Source organism: Ranitomeya variabilis, chromosome 4 (assembly GCF_051348905.1).
Source record: "Ranitomeya variabilis isolate aRanVar5 chromosome 4, aRanVar5.hap1, whole genome shotgun sequence".
NCBI classification, from domain to species: domain Eukaryota; kingdom Metazoa; phylum Chordata; class Amphibia; order Anura; family Dendrobatidae; genus Ranitomeya; species Ranitomeya variabilis.
The window spans coordinates 155710191-155728905 of record NC_135235.1 but is presented as its reverse complement, the minus strand read 5'-3'; the positions used below and the strand labels follow the sequence as shown (position 1 = coordinate 155728905).

Genomic DNA, 18715 nt, shown 5'->3' with positions numbered 1-18715 from the left:
AAGCAAAAATTTGTGGCTGTTTGTTTAATCCCTTCTTAGAATTTGCCATATATACAATGATGTTGGCAAGGTCGTTCTGCAAACCTGAATGGCTCCATTAGCATTGTGTATGACCTGTATACTATAGTTGAAACTTGTGGTCATTAACAATGGCTTGCAAAAGTATTCACCCCTCTCCCCCTTGGCTGTTTACCTATTTTATTACATTACAACCTGTGTTGAAATATTTTTGCAATCTGATTTGTGGGTGATGCAGAAACCCATAAGTTTCTATTCAGCATGATATTTGCTGAAGGAGTTAAGCGGCCATGTTATTGCCGGGTTTTTCGGTGAGTAGGTAAGAGATGGGCGGGATGCCTACTCACCATATCTCCATCTCAAGGGTGTGGCTGGAGAAATAAATGTTCAGCCAGTTTGTTTTTTTCCTCTGTCTGTGTTGTGTAGAGACAAGGAAGCCTCTAGGCTGACTCTCCTGTGAGAGCTGCCATATGTATTGGCCCAGAAGTGCTGGGCAGGACTGTTTATGAACTTTTTATTTCCCTTTGAGCCAGAAAAGCTGTTTTTCTGTTACCATTTTGGGTTTATGATACAATAAACCACCCAGAGACTTTAACCCCACGTGTGCCTGTCAATCTCAAGGAGGAGCTAAATGAGCCGACCTTCCACAAGTGGTGGAGAATGCGGGCAAACGTTCCAGGAACATGTGTAGCAGCGGTGGACAAATTGCATGTTCTGTGCTTAGGCCGCTACGGAGATGGAACAGCGGTCGGACAAAATGGAGAAGCTACTAACGCACCTGATCCTGAATCAGCAGCAACAGCCTCATGTACAGCAGGAGACTAATAAACTCCTAATGCAAGAGCGGCAACAACAGCAAAGGCAGATGTAACTCCTGATGAGAGAGGTCCGCAGCAGAAAAACCACACCTCCCCCACACCAAGGTGATGACTCGTGCATCCGGAAAGCGGTAAAACGAGCCATGCAAAAGATGACCCCAGTAGATGATATAGAGGTGCTTTTGACTGTTTTTGAACGGGTTGCAGAGTGGAGCAGTGGGTGAATGTTCTGACCCCCTATCTGACAGGTGAACCCCAGAAAGCTTATTTTGATTTGGCCTTTCAGGATGCCCAGGAATATGCCAAGTTGAAAACAGAGATATTGGCACACTCAGGGGTCACTATGTCTGTCAGAGCCCAAAGGATTAATCACTGGGCGCATTGTTGTGACAAACCTCCCCGCTCACAAATGTTTGACTTGTTGCATTTGGTTCAGAATTGATTGAGTCCTCCACTCCAGCCCAGATTGTCAAGCGGGTCGTCATGGACAGATTTATTCACTCTCTTCCCAGGCCGATGCAGACCTAGGTTGCCCAAGGAGACCCCTGGAATGCGGATGACCTGGTAGGCCTCGTAGAAAGGTGCCAGGTGGTCAAGAGGTCCCTGAAGAAGCCAAGGGGTGGTACATCTTCTTACTGGGATACCTAGTGGGAGTCTGAGTCCCAAAAGAGGGATAGCAGAGCCACCACTGGGGAGAGTCGGAGGTCCCAAGGAGCCGCTGAGGGGCTACCAAAGGCTGCTGGTAAAGCCATGATCTGCTGGCGGTGTCGCGGTCCTGGATACATAGCGGCCCATTGTCCTATGTCTGCCATGCAGATGGATTGTAGCCTAGGCAGGTGCTGCTCATATTCTGCCTGGAGGGGGGCCACAGTCATGCCCCGTGACCATAAACAAAGTACTTGTATCCGGACTCTTAGACGTCGGGAGTTTGGTGACCTTGATAAGGGCCATGCTCCCCCACCAGTTGATCCCAGGGAAACCTGTGGGCATATACTGTATCCACTGGGATTCCAAAGGCTACCTGGTTGCCAGAGTGTTGATTAAAATGAGCTGCGGTATGGAGTTCCATGAGGTTGGGGTAGCCAGAGACTTACTGAACCCCGTGATAATTGGGCAAGATTTCAGCCTGTTCTGGGACTTGTGGGGAAAGGCAGGGTTGCCCAGTGGCTCAGGCAGGAGCCAGCACCACCCTGAAGAATCCCCGTCGGAGGTGGAGAAGTTCCCTTTGTGTGTGCTAGCTGGTGATGAGGACAAAATGGTGACCAGTGAGGCCAAGTTTCCTGATCTGGGGGTTTCTGGGGAAAATTTTGGGACTGCTCAAATGCAGGATCTTACCCTGAAAGGGGCCTTTGAAAATGTGTCTAATTAATGGGGCTGCTCGAGCTGAGGGCTAACACCGGGTACCCACACTTTGCAATCAATAGCGAATTACTGTATACAGTGACTACACTGAGGAGAGGTGAAATAGTGGAAAAGATGTTGGTCCCAGAGCCATATCGAAGGCGAGTTGTAGACATGGCCCATTTGCATGTTTCTGGGGGACATCTGGGGATGGAGAAAGCGCAGTGTAGAATAATGCAGAGGTTCTGTTGGCCGGGATGTTATCGGGAGATCCTGAATTAATGTAGGTCCTTTCCCACCTGCCAGATAACCGCTCCCTCTGTGCACTTCCGAAGTTCTCTAGTCCCATTACCTGTAATAGAGATCACATTTGAGTGAATTACCATGGGCCTAGTAGGTCCGTTAGTTAAGTCTGCACAAGGGCACCAATGTATCCTAGTGGTAATGGACTATGTGACCCGGTACCCTGAAGCAGTACCCTTAAGGAACTCTTTGGCTAAGAGAATCGCCCGCAAACTTGTCCATATTTTTGCTAGTACTGGCCTGCCGAATGAGATTCTTATAGAGTAGGAAACCCCCTTCATGAGCAAGGTTATAAAAGAAATCTGTAGGGTCCTACAGTCTGCCTAGCTGCGAACCTCAGTGTACCATCCACAGACCGACGGCCTAGTAGAGCGGTTCAATAAAACCTTGCAAGCCATGCTAAAAAAGATCATTGAGAAGGATGGTTGAGACTGGGACTAGCTGCTTCTGTTTCTGCTCTTCTCCATCAGGGACGTTCCCCAGGCCTCTACAGGCTTCTCGCCGTTCGAGCTCCTATATGGTCGATGTCCGGAAGAGCTCCTGCACATCGCAAAGGAAATGTGGAAAGCTGAGGTCAAGCCACACCGTAGCATCATAGAGGATGTCACCCAGCTGCGGGAGAGGATGGTGAAAGTGATGACTATTTTGAAGGAGCATCTTCTCCAGGCACAGGAGGCACAGGCAAGGGTGTATAACAGATAAGTGAGGTTGAGGCAGTTCCAGCCAGGGGACCGCATGCTAGTGCTTATCCCCACAGTCAAGAGCAAGTTACTAGCCAAGTGGCAAGGCCCATATGAGGTGTTGGAAAAACTGGGCAAAGTTAATTATAAGGTACACCTGTCGAGGTGAAGGAAGCCGCACCAGGTCTACCATGTGAACTTGCTAAAACCTTGGGAAGACTGAGAATCGCTGGACACTCCTTGCCTGGGAGCCAGTCTCAAAGTCACCATTGCAGAGACTCTGATGCCAGCCCAGAGGCAACAGTGTCAGGAGCTGTTGCAGCGGAACAGTGACCTATTCTCAGAGTTGCCGCAAGTGGTCGAGAATGACGTGTTGACAGAACCGCACGTAAGGGTGAACCTTAAGCTCTATAGAATTCCAGAAGCACAGAGAAAGGTGATAACCAATGAGGTGAAGAGGATGCTAGATCTCGGGGTGATAGAGGAGTCATAAAGTGGATGGTTGAGTCCCATCGTCCTTGTACCGAATCCTAATGGCGATTGGCGGTTCTGCAATGACCACCGCAAGCTAAATGAAGTCTCTAGTTTTTTGGCTTACCTGATGCCTCGTGTGGACGAACTCATTGAGAGACTTGGACCCGCAAGGTATATTACAGCCCTGGACCTGATGAAGGGCTATTGGCAGATCCCCATGTCCCAGAGTGCCAAGTAGAAGGCAGCTTACTCGACACCTGATGGGTATATTCAATACACCAGGATACCCTTCGGTCTGCAGGGGACCCTAGCCACCTTCCAGAGAGCGATGGATTGGATCCTGGCTCCGCATAAGAAGTATGCCGCAGAGTATCTCGATGACATAGTCATCTTTAGCCCTGACTGGGCTAGTCATCAGCCAAAAGTTCAGGCAGTTCTAGATGCTTTAAGAAATGCGAGGTTCATGATAAATCCAAAATAATGTGCCATAGTGAAGGAAGAGGCCAAGTACCAAGGCTATGTCATCAGGAGAGGTAAAATTCAACCACAAATCGACAAGATTGAAGCGATCCAAGAGTGGCCGCAATTGCTTTCCAAGAAGCAAGTGAGGGCATTTCTTGGAACTGTGGGGTACTATCGGCGCCATTGACAGATCTTCTTAAAGGCACCAAACTGACTATAGTTAAATGGACTGATGACACAGAGATGGCGTTCCAGGAACTGAAGAAAGCTCTGTGTAAACATCCGGTTCTAGTCGCACCAGACTTCAGCAAAGAGTTTGTGGTTCAGACAGATGCATCACAAGTTAGCTTGGGAGCTGTGCTGTCTCAAGTAATAAATGGAGAAGAGTATCCCATCCTGTATTTGAGCCGAAAGTTCTCATTATGCGAGAAGAACTATGCCATCGTCGAAAAGCAGTGTCTAGTCATAAAATGGGCCGTGGATACATTGATGTACTATCTGCTAGACGGGAGGTTCAAACTTGTGTCCGACCATGCCCCTCTGAGGTTAAGGGAGAAAAAGGTAACTAGGTGGTTCTTAGTCCTCCAGGATTTCAAATTCCATGTAGAACACAGACCTGGGAAGTCACATGGGAACTCAGATGCCCTCTCCTGAATGCCCTGTTTGGTGTCTGAAGGTGCTAAAGCCCCTGGCTTTGGGCAGAGGGGGGGAATATGTGACAGCATCACTGGCACTGTATGTTAGGGGAGATATGTGTCACAGAGGCTGCGTTCCTCCATGATCTAAAAACCCATAAGTTTCTTTTCAGCATGATATGTGCTGAAGGAGTTAAGCAACCATGTTATGGGTGGATTTTTAGGTGAGAAGGTAAGAGATGGACGGGATGCCTTCTCACCATATCTCCACCTCAAAGATGTGGCTGGGCAAATAAATGCCCAGCCAGTTTTTTTTTCCTCTGTCTGTGTTGTGTAGAGGCAAGGAAGTCTCTAGGCTGACGCTCCTGTGAGATCTGCCACATGTGTTGGCCCAGAAGTGCTGGGCAGGACTGTTTATGAACTTTTTTTTCCTTTTGAGCCAGAAAGGCTGTTTTTCTGTTACCATTTTGGGTTTATGATATAATAAACCACCCAGAGACTAAACCCCACGTGTGCCTGTGTATACCTCGAGGAGCAGCTAAGTAAGCAGACCTTCCACAATAGGCATAAATTACATTTATGAGATCAATTAGCTAAAAATTGACATGTGCATATGTATTCATCCCTCATGCTATGAGGCCCCTAAAAATGTATGGTGCAAGCAATTACCTTCATAAGTCACATGCTTAGTGACAGGAAGTCCACTCGTGTGCAATCTAAGTGTCACATGATCTGTCAGTATATACGTACCATTTCTGAAAGGCCACAGAGGCTAAAACACCATTAAGCCAGAGGCACCACTAACAAAACAACACCATTAAGACCAAGGAGATCGCCAAATAAGTCAGGGACTATGTTGTTAAGAAGTGAGGGTTGGGTTATAAAAAAAAATCGCAATCTCTGATGTCCCCTTGGAGCACTGTCAAATTCATTATCTTCAAATGGAAAGAACATGGTACCACAACAAACCTGCCAAGCAAGGGCCACCCACCAAAACTCTCAGCATGAATAAGGAGTAGTGTTGAGCATTCCGATACCGCAAGTATCGGGTATCGGCCGATACTTGCGGGTATCGGAATTCCGATACCGAGATCCGATACTTTTGTGGTATCGGGTATCGGTATCGAAACAACATTAATGTGTAAAATAAAGAATTAAAATAAAAAATATTGCTATACTCACCTCTCCGACGCAGCCTGGACCTCACCGAGGGAACCGGCAGCGTTCTTTGCTTAAAATGCGCGCGTTTCCTGCCTCCCGTGACGTCACGGCTTGTGATTGGTCGCGTGCCGCCCATGTGGCCGCGACGCGACCAATCACAGCAAGCCGTGACGTAATTTTCAGGTCCTGAATGCCTAATTCTAGGCATTCAGGATTTAACAATTACGTTACGGCTTGTGATTGGTCGCGTCGCGGTCACATGGGCGACGCGACCAATCACAAGCCGTGACGTCACAGGAGGCAGGAAACGCGCGCATTTTAAAATTACGTCACGGCTTGTGATTGGTTGCGTGCCGCCCATGTGACCGTGACGCGACCAATCACAGCAAGCCGTGACGTAATTTTCAGGTCCTGAATGCAGAATTAGGCATTCAGGACCTGAAAATTACGTCACGGCTTGCTGTGATTGGTCGCGTCGCGGCCACATGGGCGGCACGCGACCAATCACAAGCCGTGACGTCACGGGAGGCAGGAAACGCGCGCATTTTAAGCAAAGAACGCTGCCGGTTCCCTCGGTGAGGTCCAGGCTGCGTCGGAGAGGTGAGTATAGCAATATTTTTTATTTTAATTCTTTATTTTACACATTAATATGGATCCCAGGGCCTGAAGGAGAGTTTCCTCTCCTTCAGACCCTGGGAACCATCAGGAATACCGTCCGATACTTGAGTCCCATTGACTTGTATTGGTATCGGGTATCGGTATCGGATTAGATCCGATACTTTGCCGGTATCGGCCGATACTTTCCGATACCGATACTTTCAAGTATCGGACGGTATCGCTCAACACTAATAAGGAGGGCATTAATCAGAGAGGCAAGACAGGGACCAAAGGTAACCCTGGAGGAGCTGCAGAGTTCCCAAGCAGAGACTGGAGTATCTGTCCATACAACCACAATAAGTCATGCACTCCATAAAGGTGGCCTTTATGTAAGAGTTGGCAGAAAAATTCCTTTACTTAAAAGAAAAAATTGTAATGCTCATTTTGAGCTTGCCAAAAGCATGTCAGAGAATCCCCAAATATATGGAGGAAGGTGCTGTAGTCAGATAAGACTAAAATTGAACTTTTTGGCCACTAAGGTAAATGCAACACAACACCAATAATGCAACCCACGGTGGTTAGCCGCACATAACTTATATTATACCTATAAAAAGGCACCACACATTGGTGATATAGAAAAAACACTTTATTGAATATTATAAAAGACCAAACATGGTCAGAGATAGCCCACAATAGGCAGCAGGTAAAAGACAACACATACAAGATAAAAACGGGTAGACACCTGGCAACAAAATCATGGAAAAATATCCTAGAAATTACTGATGTAAAGCACAGATTTTACATGCTTTGTGTGTAGACAGAGGAAATATGTCATCATATAGTATAATAGTCTTTACAAGGTAATCACAATACAGTGTTACATACCTCTGATATATGAAAGAGGGGATTAATATACCAAGTACACCATGTAATGAAAATAAATAGAGACTATCATAGCAAAAGAAATATAGTACTACATCAACTCATATTTACCAAGTGGGATAGATAGCCAGGCGTCCACCACACCCGACGCGCGTTTCGCAAGGAGTTGCTTCGTCCATTTCTTTCTTGAAGATCTCTATCTCCTCTTTAGAACATTCCAAATTCAACCTCTTCTGTATTTCTCCAATCTCCACTTCCAGTTCTTCCAATGTCTTAGTATTAATTTCAATTAAAATTCCCATAAAGGTAAACGAGCATGTGTTACATGCAGTCTCCCATCGAGTACGGAGACCATCATCAATGACCGGGAAGGAAGGAAAAACTTGAACTCTCAACCCACGAGGAGTGAGACCCTTTTTAATATAATTTTCAAGTGATACCTTGTTCCACCAGATCCGTGTACGCCGGTTTAAAAGATTGGACAAGGTTTTCTTCAGGTCCGCCTTTTGAGCTGTATCCTGCATCTGTGGAGTCTCACCTGCAAAAATATTCTGAGCGCGTATAGTCCAGGACGCCTCTCTGTTCCTGAAATCCATGTTGGATAGGGAAAAAAACTAGAAAATAGAACACAACACCAATAATGCAACCCACGGTGGTTAGCCGCACATAACTTATATTATACCTATAAAAAGGCACCACACATTGATGATATAGAAAAACACTTTATTGAATATTATAAAAGACCAAACATGGTCAGATATAGCCCACAATAGGCAGCAGGTAAAAGACAACACATACAAGATAAAAACGGGTAGACACCTGGCAACAAAATCATGGAAAAATATCCTAGAAATTACTGATGTAAAGCACAGATTTTACATGCTTTGTGTGTAGACAGAGGAAATATGTCATCATATAGTATAATAGTCTTTACAAGGTAATCACAATACAGTGTTACATACCTCTGACATATGAAAGAGGGGATTAATATATCAAGTACACCACGTAATGAAAATAAATAGAGACTATCATAGCAAAAGAAATATAGTACTACATCAACTCATATTTACCAAGTGGGATAGATAGCCAGGCGTCCACCACACCCGACGCGCGTTTCGCAAGGAGTTGCTTCGTCCAGGGGTGGTGAAACGCTGGTAAGGTACCTTTTTAAAGAAAAATGAGGCCACACATAACGACAAACAGCTGTGGATGGAGGCGCTAACGCCGAGAAAACCGGAAGTGACGCGAATTGACGAATACCGCTGCCATGGCAATGCTCGATAAAAATAATCAAATTGGAATAAAGTCTCCACATAAACCTGGGAGAACGTATACTCATCGGCACAAAGTGCCATATTCAGTGCAGTGCGCAGACAACAGAGTCCGCAGTATCGAAGCGCTCACATCTGAAAGCACTTCCGGGTGACTGACCGCAAAGGTGAAGTGACGTAGGAGTGAAGGTGCCGAAAGCAGGAAGTGCCGAAGATACACGATCAGTGCGCCGCGCTGTTTACAATCAGTAACCCAGCAACGGACGCACCAAGTGAGAAAGAAGTGCAGTGAAAAAAGAGAAAGTAAGAAAAAAACCTGTGAAGAAAAATTACTTGTAATTATTGAGCAACATAATACAAACAAATACATTATAGCATGCCAGCGCGGTATTACAGAGTATAGAAAGGGGGCAATCGCCCCAAACACATAAATAAGAGATATATATATGCAACACTGTAATGTGAACACACAGTAACAGGAATAGTGACATCTTATAGGATAACCTTTGTGCACACAAAAGCCACTTTAATACAATTGACACCAGAACAGTGGTGAAAATAAACAACACCTGTATTATTTAAAAGGCTATATAATAAATATGATGGAGACGAGACTTAAAACTCCATAAAGTGAACGTTGTGCCATAAGGAGGGAGATTTTGGTCCACAGCCGAGGGACTCCATAATGTATTTGTTTGTATTATGTTGCTCAATAGTTACAAGTAATTTTTCTTCACAGGTTTTTTTCTTACTTTCTCTTTTTTCACTGCACTTCTTTCTCACTTGGTGCGTCCGTTGCTGGGTTACTGATTGTAAACAGCGCGGCACACTGATCGTGTATCTTCGGCACTTCCTGCTTTCGGCACCTTCACTCCTACGTCACTTCACCTTTGCGGTCAGTCACCCGGAAGTGCTTATAGATGTGAGCGCTTCGATACTGCGGACTCTGTTGTCTGCGCACTGCACTGAATATGGCACTTTGTGCCGATGAGTATACGTTCTCCCAGGTTTATGTGGAGACTTTATTCCAATTTGATTATTTTTATCAAGCATTGCCATGGCAGCGGTATTCGTCAATTCGCGTCACTTCCGGTTTTCTCGGCGTCAGCGCCTCCATCCACAGCTGTTTGTCGTTATGTGTGGCCTCATTTTTCTTTAAAAAGGTACCTTACCAGCGTTTCACCACCCCTGGACGAAGCAACTCCTTGCGAAACGCGCGTCGGGTGTGGTGGACGCCTGGCTATCTATCCCACTTGGTAAATATGAGTTGATGTAGTACTATATTTCTTTTGCTATGATAGTCTCTATTTATTTTCATTACGTGGTGTACTTGATATATTAATCCCCTCTTTCATATGTCAGAGGTATGTAACACTGTATTGTGATTACCTTGTAAAGACTATTATACTATATGATGACATATTTCCTCTGTCTACACACAAAGCATGTAAAATCTGTGCTTTACATCAGTAATTTCTAGGATATTTTTCCATGATTTTGTTGCCAGGTGTCTACCCGTTTTTATCTGGTATGTGTTGTCTTTTACCTGCTGCCTATTGTGGGCTATCTCTGACCATGTTTGGTCTTTTATAATATTCAATAAAGTGTTTTTTCTATATCATCAATGTGTGGTGCCTTTTTATAGGTAACACTAAGGTAAATGCTATGTCTGGTGACAAACCAACACAGCTTATCACCCCAAGAATATCATCCCCACAGTGAAACATGGTGCAGGCAGCATCATACTGTGGGGATGTTTTTTGGGAGCAGAGACAGGAAAAATTGTTCAAGTCAAGGGGAAGATCGATGGTGCAAAATACACTCTGTTAGTGATTTGAGACTGGGATGGAGGTTCATCTTTCAACAAGACAATGACCCAAACCATACTGCTAAAGCAACACTCGAGTGGTTTAAGAGGAAAAGTGAAAATGTTTTGGAGTGGCCCAGTCAAAGCCCAGACCTTAATCCAATTGAGAATCTGTGGTTGAAGATTGCTGTTCAACTGATTAAACCATCTAACTTGAAGGAGCTGGAGCAATTTTGCCTTGAGGAATGGACAAAAATCCCAGTGGCAAGATGTGGAAAGCTCATAGAGACTTATCCAGAGCAACTTAAGCTCATAGAGACTTATCCAGAGCAACTTGCAGCTGTAATTGCTGCAAAAGGAGGCTCTACAAAGTACTGACTTTAGGGAGGTGAATAGTTATGCACACTGAAGTTTTCAGTTATTTTGTCCTATCTGTTGTTTTCTTCAAGGGAATCTGTCACCCTAAAAATCGTATATGAGCTAAGGCCACCGACATCAGGGCCTTATCTACAGCATAAGGAGTTACAGAATGCTGTAGTAGATAAGCCCCTGATGCTGGTGGCCTTACCTCATATACAATTTTTGGGGTGACAGATTCCCTTTCACAATAAAAAGGAAAGCAAGTATTCACATGTGTAGGCATGTTCTTTACATGAACTGATGCAAACCTTCAGAAAAAAATGTAAAACTTCACATTGTGATGTTGCAATGCACAAAAAATCCCAATGGGGGATACTTTTGAAGCCACCATAGCTCCTTAGATATAGCAGCATTTCCTCTGAACTCCATCCTCATGATCGCGTCCAGGGAGGAGTGGACATAGCGTGTTGATGCCAAAAAATGTCATCCAGTCAGGCCATCTGCTAAAGCCTACTAAGCTTTGCTAAAAGCAGGATCTAATAGGCTGTATATCGTTGTGCAACAAACAATACACACTGCAATACGGAAATTAGACCACCGAAAGATGAAGTCCTGTAGTATAAATAAATTAAAATGAAAAAAGAACTTTCAATTAAAAAAGACACTCTTATCTTGTAAAGCGTTTTATTAGAAAAAAAATACACACTTGATATAATCAAGTTCATCATTAACTGAACAATAACATTATGACATTTTATCGTGCAGTCAACACCATAAAAAAGAAAGGGATATGCTAACATTTTTGGTTTTAGTCACCTGTTCTCCATAAAAAAAATATATAAAGCAATCTAAGAGACATACATACCCAGAAATTGTGTTATTACAGCATACAGCTCTTCACATCCCCCAAAAACATAAAGCCCTCATCCTGCTTTATTGTCAGAAAAACAATAAAGATTTTAAAAATAAAGTTACCGTATATACTCGAGTATAAGCCGACCCGAGTATAAGCCGACCCCCTAATTTTGCAACAAAAAACTGGGAAAACTTATTGACTCAAGTATAAGCCTAGGGTGGAAACTGCAGCAGCTACCGGTAAATGTCAAAAATAAAAATAGATACCAATAAAAGTAAAATTAATTGAGAAATCAGTAGGTTAAGTGTTTTTGAATATCCATATTGAACTAGGAGCCCCATATCATGCTCCATACAGTTCATTATGGCCCCATAAGATGCTCCATATACAAATATGCCCCATATAATGTTCCATGCAGTTCTTTATGGCCCCATAAGATGCCCCATATTATACTCCATGCAGTTATGGCCCCATATAATGCTCCATGCAGTTATGGCCCCATAGATGCCCCATATAATGCTCCATGCAATTATGGCCCCATAGATGCCCCATATAAGGCTACATGTGGTTATGGCCCCATAATAATGCTCCATGCAATTATGGCCCCATAGATGCCCCATATAATGCTCCTTGCAGTTATGGCCCCATAGATTCCCCATATAATGCTCCATGCAGTTATGGCCCCATAGATGCCCCATATAATGCTCCATGCGCTTATGGCCCCATAGATGCTCCATATAAGGCTCCATGCAGTTTTGGCCCCATAGATGCCCCATGTAATGCTCCATGCAGTTATGGCCCCATAGATGCTCCATATAATGTTCCATGCAGTTATGGCCCCATATAATGCTCCATGCAGTTATGGCCCCATAGATGCCCCATATAATGCTCCATGCAATTATGGCCCCATAGATGCCCCATATAATGCTCCTTGCAGTTATGGCCCCATAGATTCCCCATATAATGCTCCATGCAGTTATGGCCCCATAGATGCCCCATATAATGCTCCATGCGCTTATGGCCCCATAGACGCTCCATATAGCATTGTGCCATATGTAATGCTGCTGCTGCACTAAAAAAAAAAAAAAAAAAGACATACTCACCTCTCGTCGCTGCTCCTCAGTGTCCCATCTCTCCGCACTGACTGTTCAGGCAGAGGGCGGCGCGCACACTAATACGTCATCGCGCCCTCTGACCTGAGCAGTCAGTGCAAGATGATGGGAAGATGGAGCTTCGGTGGAACGAGGGAAGGTAAATATACTCACCTACTCCCAGCGCTCCTGACGTGGTCCCTGCATGTCCCACGGTGTACGGCGTGGCAGCTTCTTCCTGTAGTGAGCGGTCACAAGGTACCGCTCATTACAGTAATGAATATGCAGCTCCACCCCTGTGGGCGTGGAGTCCATATTCATAACTCTAATGAGCGGTACCACGTGACCGCTGAAGAGCCGACCCGAGTATAAGCCGACCCCCTAATTTTGCAACAAAAAACTGGGAAAACTTATTGACTCGAGTATAAGCCTAGGGTGGAAACTGCAGCAGCTACCGGTAAATGTCAAAAATAAAAATAGATACCAATAAAAGTAAAATTAATTGAGACATCAGTAGGTTAAGTGTTTTTGAATATCCATATTGAACCAGGAGCCCCATATAATGCTCCATACAGTTCATTATGGCCCCATAAGATGCTCCATATACAAATATGCCCCATATAATGTTCCATGCAGTTCTTTATGGCCCCATAAGATGCCCCATATTATACTCCATGCAGTTATGGCCCCATATAATGCTCCATGCAGTTATGGCCCCATAGATGCCCCATATAATGCTCCATGCAATTATGGCCCCATAGATGCCCCATATAAGGCTACATGTGGTTATGGCCCCATAATAATGCTCCATGCAATTATGGCCCCATAGATGCCCCATATAATGCTCCTTGCAGTTATGGCCCCATAGATTCCCCATATAATGCTCCATGCAGTTATGGCCCCATAGATGCCCCATATAATGCTCCATGCGCTTATGGCCCCATAGATGCTCCATATAAGGCTCCATGCAGTTATGGCCCCATAGATGCCCCATATAATGCTCCATGCAGTTATGGCCCCATAGATGCTCCATATAATGCTCCATGCAGTTTTGGCCCCATAGATGCCCCATGTAATGCTCCATGCAGTTGTGGCCCCATAGACGCTCCATATAGCATTGTGCCATATGTAATGCTGCTGCTGCTGCACTAAAAAAAAAAAATGACATACTCACCTCTCGTCGCTGCTCCTCAGCGTCCCGTCTCTCCGCACTGACTGTTCAGGCAGAGGGCAGTGCGCACACTAATACGTCATCGCGCCCTCTGACCTGAACAGTCAGTGCAAGACGATGGGAAGATGGAGCTTCGGTGGAACGAGGGAAGGTAAATATACTCACCTACTCCCGGCGCTCCTGACGCGGTCCCTGCATGTCCCACGGTGTACGGCGTGGCAGCTTCTTCCTGTAGTGAGCGGTCACAAGGTACCGCTCATTACAGTAATGAATATGCAGCTCCACCCCTGTGGGCGTGGAGTCCATATTCATAACTTTAATGAGCGGTACCACATGACCGCTGAAGAGGGGAAGAACTTGAAGCTGCCGCGCCAAACACCGTGGGACATGCAGGGACCGCGTCAGGAGCGCCGGGAGTAGGTGAGTATTTGACAGGCGTCGCTCCCCCTCACCCGCCGACCCCACCACGCTGACCATGACTCGAGTATAAGCCAAGAGGGGCACTTTCAGCCCATTTATTTGGGCTGAAAATCTCAGCTTATACTCGAGTATATACGGTAATTATCATGCTGAAGTAGTAGAACATAATTAAAAAAACATAAATCTGGTAAAATCGGAAGTGTTTGTAACACTATAAAATATAAATGAAACAATGCCAGAATTGTTGTTTCCAGTTCATTTCCAAGTCCAAAGAAAAAAATGAAAAAAGTACGGTAATTGAACAGTCTGAGGTACTCCAAAAATGATACTAAGGCCGGGGTCACACTACAGTAGAATACGGTGCAATGTGAGAAAACATCGCATAGCACTTAGACCAGTGTTAATATATGGAGGAGCTCCTTCACCGTATTTTTCTCAGGTGTATTCAACGTGCGAGTAAAATCGCAGCAGGCTGCGATTGTACGCGTGTAATGTCCGTCCAATGCAAGCCTATGGGTGCAAGAAAAACTCGGACGCCACATGGATCATCTGTCTAGCTTGCGACAAATACGCACACATTTTCCTTATTTCAGCCCATTTAGCCATTATATTCAATGGGGAAAAGCAGTGAGAAATGTAAAGCCATAAAGATGTCATACGGATGTCATACGGATACATAGGTGCGAGAAAATCGCGTCATCGCATTGCAAACGCATTGCACACAGATGACCATCTGTTTAGTGTGACTCCAGCTTTTTAAAAATAAACATAAAAAAATAAGACCTCATATGGCTCTGTGAATAGAAAAATAAAAATGATATGGCTTTCAGAACATGCTGTCTTAAAAACACTTGACTTTGTTTAAAAACAAGTGTTCTTATAGTGAAAAGCAGTAAAACAAAGAAACAATATAAATTTGGTATTGCCATGATCCATACAATTGCGTTAAAATGTCTTTTATACTGCACAATAAAGTCATAAAAACAAAACTCCACAAACAATGACAAAATAGATGTTTTGGGTTTTTTCTGTATTTTTCATTGCACACCCTTCCTCAGAAAATGAAAAATTACGGTTTTAGTATCTACCGAATGATCATATTTGAAAAATCACAAAAAATGTATCTAAAAGTACCATTAGGCAGAGCAGTAGACGGTACTGGCCAGTTAATGTACCACAATTCTTACTTTTGTATACCTTTATAAATAGCACACATTTTTTTTACAAGTGTAGAAAAGCACAGCTTACAACACTTTACACTTGTAAACAAAAACATACTCACATAGCATAGCTGTACAAAGTCTGACCATTATAGTCTTTGGCTCTGGCAAGTGATATCTTTGAATTCCTTATTTGTAGTTTTCAAATGTACATTATAGTAGGAAATATCAATGTAATCAGTATTACAGTGCCATTACAGCTCTGTCTTTACTTGATATTACAAAATCATACTGGCAGGTTCTCTTTAAGGGTGTAGTTTCCAGATTAGTGTCACATCTCGGGGTTTCTTTTCTTCTTCTTCCTCATCGGGTAGGCTGATAATTGCAGAGGTTTACAAAATGAAGCCTTAAAAATAAGCATGACTCTCTATCTCCCGAATCCTGTCATATGCCCAGGCAAAAGATAGAAATGGCATATCAGTGGAACCATACTATATATATATATATATATATATATATATATATATATATATATATATATATATATATATATATATATATATATATATATATATATATATATATATTGATGGGTGCAGTTTCCTAAATTGTTACTTCTTGGAGTTTCTTTTCTTATTTCACCTCTAAGCCTAGGCAATTGTCTGCTTACACTATGTTAGTCGCTAATTTAAGCCTGAAGTGCTCATGGTGCTCATTTACTTCTTAGCTTTGTATGTCCCAGCAAAATATTAGAACCTCCAGAGGAGTATTTCTAAAATCTGGAGACCCAGCAAAATAATTAGAGATCTTTGTAACTATGCAAAACATAGTTGGAACTGAAATGGAGTATTTGTTGAAAAATTTAATTTTTTACTTCAAAACATCAAAGCACATTCATTTCTAAAAAAATAATCTGAGAGATCAAGATCCTCACTGCATATCGTAATCAATTTATTAAGGGGCATAATTTCAAAAATATTGTCTCCTCTAAGGAGCACGGTAGTTTAGGTCTTACTGGGCCTAAATGGGTTCTGCAAATGTGACGTAGTGAAAGAAAACTACTCCAGTAAAATAATCACTTAAACAATTAAATGGTTCTCCTTGCTTTCCGAGCCCTGTTGTGTTCCTAAACAGCAGTCATGACCACATATGTGGTATAGCCATGCTTGGGAGAAATTGTATAACACATGAAGTTGTGCTTTTTCTCCCATTAGCCCTTGTAAAAATGAAACAATTGGGAGTAAAGAAATATATTAATGGGACACATTTAAAGGGAAATTAATAGCTGATAAATGCTTCCCCATCTTTGGGCAGTATGTATCAGGCAATGGCTGTAGGAGCTCAGTCTGCTACTGTATGTTTGATTCTTTTTCAGTGAAAAATATACTTTAAAAGCTGCCAGGGATAGAGCCACATTACAGGCTAGTCAAATGGGCAGGTCCCCAGTGACTTCTTCCTCCATTGCCCTGTGTCACGTGCACACGTTTCAGCACATGACATGGGGTGCAAATACAAGGGTTAATTTATCTACTCTCGCTCAATCCAACACTCAATCTCTGTTATAAGCTGCATAGTGAGTATAAATCACACTTCGACACCGACTACACACCCCGGATACACAGCACGCTGCCACCACTCAGACAAACGGGAGATTGTCAATGAAATATATACTGCTGTCAGACAATCAATAAAAGGTCCCACACTTTATGAAAGGCTATGGACTCTTTAGAGCATACAAGGAATAAACTTATTAAAGTTCTAAGCTTTACTATAAAAATTGCAGTGCTTACAAGAAAAGATATAAAACTTTTTTTTTTAAATATAAAAATAAAAAGGGAGAAATACCTAAATGTTTCGGTCTAAAGTGATTCTTCTGTTTCCTTGAGGGTAGGAGAAATGAATTATGGATCATAACCAACCACAGTTGACCCCCACTTGTGAACACCTTTCATTGTGTAGCCCAGCTTTTTACACACTCGGTCCTTGACTAATGACTCCAGGTCAGCTTATTAAAATTGCTGGTTTGTGACTGGATCATGGACTAAATGAGGGGTGAGCACCTTGCATATTAAACACCTTATGTCTCTAGCTAACCTCTCCATAAAGCATATAGGAAATCACTTCTAGATACAATGACCATCTGATAACTCTTTGACGCTTGAGTAACTAGGCCGATGTATCATGAATGACACCCTCAGTATTCTTCCAGGAGCCCCTTAGGGTATGTGTCCACGTTCAGGATTGCATCAGGATTTGGTCAGGATTTTTCATCAGTATTTGTAAGCCAAAACCAGGACTGGAACAATTAGAGGAAAAGTATAATAGAAACATATGCTCCACTTTTGCAGTTGTGACGCCCGTGAGACCGAGGTACCCAGCACCAGATCAATGAGGTCTGTCTCTTGAGGGGGATGTCACTAGTGGCTTGACCCGGTGCTGTGGCCTCAGGCGATGCACAGTGTAAGGGATATCATGAAGGAACAGACACTTACTTGATCAGCAGCAGGTCCTCTCAGCTGTGATGACCCCGATCCTGGATCGATGGCTATTGTCCAAATGAAAGACTGAGGCGCTGAAATGTTTAACCAGTTTACTTTAACAAAAAGGGATTTGCAACCAATACTGTCACCGGAGTCTGTTTAAGAACTCTGAATTACTTTGATCCTGTCAGGATTTCCACCTCTTATTATGCGCAGTTTCTGTATGGCCCTGCTGCTGTATGTGAACTGGCTGCCGACCCAATCTGTCTCTTCTGTGCTCTGGTTCGACGGACAACCCGAGTCCTTTTTTTTGTCGGCTTACCCCCTCTGAGAGTACCGCTGAACTCTGTGTCTGTTGCTGCGTCTTACCCTGGTAAAGCTGATATAACCTCACTTCCTTCCGGTTGCTGTATTATATCTAATGAATATAGCCACGGATCCGGTATCCGTCTCTACGCCTATTCTGGGTAGAGGTTATTGCTACCCGGTTCTCACAATGTCCTTTTTCTCTATTCCTCTTTTCCTACTATGGGTATTACAGGCCTATAATCCGTCATAGGGCTGTTAGGAGTTCAGTTATACGACCTCTCACTTTCAGCTCCTCAACCCAACTGCCAGTCCTTTTCTCAGACCAGAATAGATCAAGGGGAGTCTCTGGAGTTCCCCCTTCTGGCCGGAGATGGTAGTGCAGTCTTGCTATTTTAATATTTGTATTTGGTGTCAATAAC

At 43.6% G+C, this 18715-nt stretch overlaps 1 protein-coding gene across 1 annotated transcript in view; it reads left to right on the top strand.

The window, feature by feature from the left end:
• Nucleotides 1-18715, top strand: part of CHAT (choline O-acetyltransferase) — a 327907-nt gene that overhangs the window by 249616 nt on the left and 59576 nt on the right. The window lies entirely within an intron of this gene.